Here is a 4556-nt window from a genome sequence, read left to right on the forward strand (position 1 = left end):
GAAAACCCTTTGAAATTAGACTAAAATTGGTTTACTACATCCACTGCTTTTACTACATGGGTTTATTGCTTCTATAAACTCAAATTAGACATTGTTGAGGAAATATAACACATTCGATAAAGTAACAGCTAATTGATATTTTACTTCAAGAGTGACTTAATTGATTTAATTCACTCATCGCCATCAAGGTGGTCTCTCCTCTTCAACAGGTCTTTCAAGCAAGAACCTACATCTGAGTAGTGACTGCAAAATTAAGATAAGAGTGCTGCTAGTTTTGCATGGCAACATGTGAAAACAAAAGGATTTTGATAGAGCAAAACCATATGTATATATATTAACATCAATCATCAAGACATGTGATCACACAACAGTCCATAAGTGATTTATAAGAGCTAATTCCATCATCGGCATACTTTTAATATTTTACTTTCATAAAAAATTAAAATATTTTCTAAAAACATACGAATGATATTACTTTCAGTCTTAACCATTATATAGCAAGTATTATCCTTCTACAAAGAAATAAAAGGATAACCTCCTCTAGTTTCCAACCTAGCATGAATATATGAGAAAGAGGGATGAATGGTGAAAAACTTAGGTAACAAAAACATGGTTATTAAAAGGAAGTTCTCAATTGGGATTGAAAGTTGGTTATTAAAATTTAACTAGCCCGATGAAAATTAATTGCTAAACATAGTGGTACTTAATTATCTAAACAAAAATAATAATATATCTATTATATACTAATCCTCGTGTTTCATAAACTTAAAGCGACATGTGACATATGGACAAGAAAACGCACACTTTCACATATGCAATCACTTAAATGCGACTTAGGCAATTTTGAATTCAAAAGAAATCTCAAACTGTATATCATTTCATCCAAATATTAGCTATCGCATAGCATTTGTATCCAAAACAAAGAAATTCCACCATTTAAAGTCTAGTAAAGCAAACACGTCGTGCATATCAATAATTCATCAAATTCAAAAACATAGACATGGCAATATATCCACAATAAATATAAATTACAATAGTTTAGACTGAAGAGTGCTAAACAATACCCATTAGCAGAAAACACTTTTATAGCATGTTTGGTTAGGTGTAATGGTATAGCCATTACAACCCTATTACGTGGGCCCACCTATTCAGGTGTTTGGTTGGGTGTAATGCCCTATTACAGGCTTATTACATTACGCCTCTATTATGCCAATTTTGCTGCTTTCTATTCCCTTCGATTTTCTCAGTTTAGCTTCCGTTTTAGCGGTCCCTCGACTCTTTCCAGCTCCCTCTCTGAACAAGTCTTTAACACCCATTTCCCCATTTCCCGTTTCCCCTCTTCCCCAAATCAGAATCCCTAACCCCGACTGCCCTCCTCCCTTTTTTCCTCAATTCGAAAATCAACCTTCACCTCCGGCACCAATCCACCTCCGATCCTCCACGGCTCCACCCATTTCCAGAATCAGAGGTTAGAGCGAAGCTACAAACGTCTTCTACCTTTGAATTTCAAAGGTATATTAACAGTATTTTTTTCCCTCTCTTTTATGGTGCTTCTACTTTTGATTTTCTGCCTGTAATTCATCAAAATATGTGTGAACTCGTATGGAAAATCTGACAACTTCCAACAAATCCGGCAACCAATTGCAGCAAACATTGCTTCATTTCATTCTACGCCTATTACCTGTGAAAAATGGAAGAGCAAATGGGATTTTGTGAGTTCGGGGAGAGCTTGAATTTATATTTTTATTTGAATGGCTGTAGATAGGGTTTCTGAAATTTCAAATCCTTGATTAGCTCTAATTTGTGGCATTTCTTAGATGAAAGAAATAGTCTTGTTCTCTGATTGCTATGTAAATTAATCTTTAAGGTCAAAATTTGTGGCAGTTCTTGAGATTTCTATTGCTAGGCTTACACCCAGTCATCTTTTCTTTGTTGTTGCAAGTGATGGAGATTTGAGTTTCTCTCAAGCCAAACTGTTGTCAACATGGTACGATACATGTGAATCTTTGGAATCTATAAATTTCCCTTACTTTTCCCATTTTCTTTATAATGCCATGGTATATCTATCTATACATCATCCATTTGCTTATACTTGCTTTTGATTTGCAGGCCACCGCTAAAGTGTCTTATACATTAGATTTTAATGCATGTTTATTGCAAAACAATTTATAAATAAACCTGTTTTACGCTATTGAGTTTTATAAGTAAACCTGAAAAGGAAAGTTCAAAAGAATTTTCTGTCTTTTGCTTTTTGAACTATTAGTTGACCGCTCCAATTACTGATATTATCAATAAATTAACCCATTGTTGTTTATAAGTGGCTTCTCTCAGATGTAACAATCTATGGTTCCAGCTGGTTTCAAAAGATATTTGAGACATAATTTGAGCATTTCATTGACAAATTTATAATTTTCTTATTTCAGGCCGCGGCATACAAAGATCCCAGCGATGCTTGTGCTGCAATTGCTGGAGACTCCTATAAACGTTGGTTGGAGCTTGAAAATCGAACTGATGATATTACAATCATAATTGTACAGATCAAAGGCCTATCAAATGCATGAACTATTGAAATCTTTCTCTGGTTATTCATGTTCTCAATGTTTAAAGTTCATTTTTTGTCGTATGGCTTTGTCTTCCGGTCCTGTATCTTTCTTAGAAGTGAGTGAAGATCTTTTAAAATTGTTCTGTAGAAATTACCGCCTTGTACATAATTTGAAGTGATTTGTCCAATTAGCCTGGTTGAAGTACTACGGCGAGTCATATCTTGATTTAGAAGGGAGTAGAAGTTTGGACTTAATTGCTTATTGTGCCTTGCAGTTGATATAACTTGTACATTTGTACATACTACCTAATAGAAAAATTTAGGAAAGTTCTAATCTGGAAAAACTCTTTTTAGTGGTCATGGATTATAAAAAGTGTGATTAATTTATAATTATTCTTTGTAATCTCTTGATGTATATGTGTTAATTTAAGGGGGGTGGTTTGCTCTTTTTTTCATTAATTGCATTGTGATTAACTAATGTTCTCTGGGATCCAGCAGTCGGGTGTTGGCACAACTGATAGTGACGTACATTCCAGACCTTGCCAAATTGGCGGTTCCATGAATCAAAGCACTGCCATTGTTCCACCACTGATGCATCAGAGGCCTTTGGAATCGTTTGGTCACTCGAGCTGTAGTTTTCTGAGTTTATATATATATTTGAGCCATCTATTCTTCATTCACTATGCAACCAGATTAGTTGATTTGCCTTATACATGGTTTCTCTATTTTTCCACTTGTGTCATTTTCTTTATAGCTGTTCTAGCATACATACAACCATTGGGTGAAACCTATTGATATGGCTAACATTTTCTTTATAGTAGTCTCACTATCTCTGTTTCTTGATGATTTTTTGTTTCAAATGAAACCTATTAGAGAATATGTCTTTGAAAGGTAGGAGATAAAACATTGGGTTGAAGCTTTTGCTTTTTCTTTTTTTTTCCTGCTATGTCGTAAAAGGAATCTTCTACTTCGAGTCATTACTAGCAAACACAAAATGCATCAGTTGATATTTAATACCGATGTCTTCATCATTTAATATGCACCCATGCTAAATAATCACGAGTCTTGCTATCAGTCTAGAGAAGAATAAAGATACATCATATTTCTTCAAATATAGATGTTCGAATCTAAACCAAAAGTTTTGTTTTGGCTGGTATCAGGATGTGGGTTAGCCGAAAAGAGCAAGCAGAAGTCGTTTTTGGCATACAAGATTCTCATGGCTAATGATTTCAGCGCGTCAAGGACATCTTGCTAATGTAACATAATGAAATTTGTCAAGGTGAAGGTACTTTAGCTCTGATCTTGCACCTGTTAATCCAAACATGCGGAGAAATCCAGCTTGAAGTTGATTATCATGACTCGATGAAACGGGTGGTCGGGGGATTAGGAAAATATGTACTTTCTATGTGAACTGTTTCCAGCAGTGCTGGGGTGATAAGTGAGTGAGGCAGGGATGATGATACCATTGATATGGCTAACTTCCCACGATGTAGTCTGTAAATTTCATGATTGTATTGATACCAAAACTACATAATGATAAAACCTAAGGTTTTATAATCTATTAGATTATGTTACATCCCAAAATAATTATATTTATTAATAACTTATATAAGAACAAAATGAAGGTTTGATTGACATAATAAAATTGAAGCTTCAAGTTAATGTTTTAGGTTGAAAATAATACATTTATTTTAGATTGTCTTTTGTATTATATTTCAATTGAATCGATATAAAATCACAACTAATAAAAAACTGGTTTTATATTTTTATTTTTCCATAATTTTATTTGTAATTATAAGATTTGAACCTCTCAACACGATTTTATATTAAAAGCTTAAAACCAACAAAAGTTCATATTTTTTAAAAGGTTAAATTTTGCTATTACTCCATATATATATATTACGAAAGTGGTGGATTTAGTCATTATATGTTTATTTAATCATTGTACTTTTGAATTGGTAAATTATAGACCTGTACTTTTCAAATTTTGAAATATTAGTCCCGATCTAAACAA

General features: G+C 33.4%; 1 long non-coding RNA gene across 5 annotated transcripts; it reads left to right on the forward strand.

The window, feature by feature from the left end:
* Window positions 1-1007: 1007 nt before the first annotated feature.
* LOC128039776 (uncharacterized) lies at window positions 1008-4103 on the forward strand. Of its 5 annotated transcripts, none has more exons than XR_008194397.1 (3): window positions 1192-1712; window positions 1943-1987; window positions 2424-4103. It is a non-coding gene; the product is annotated as an uncharacterized LOC128039776 (long non-coding RNA). The 5 variants fall into 5 exon arrangements; XR_008194396.1 differs by having other exon boundaries at window positions 1192-1512; window positions 1648-1987; XR_008194398.1 differs by having other exon boundaries at window positions 1193-1512; window positions 1885-1987.
* The last annotated feature ends 453 nt before the right edge of the window (window positions 4104-4556 follow it).

Source organism: Gossypium raimondii, chromosome 3, assembly GCF_025698545.1.
Source record: "Gossypium raimondii isolate GPD5lz chromosome 3, ASM2569854v1, whole genome shotgun sequence".
In the NCBI taxonomy this organism is placed as follows: Eukaryota; Viridiplantae; Streptophyta; class Magnoliopsida; order Malvales; family Malvaceae; genus Gossypium; species Gossypium raimondii.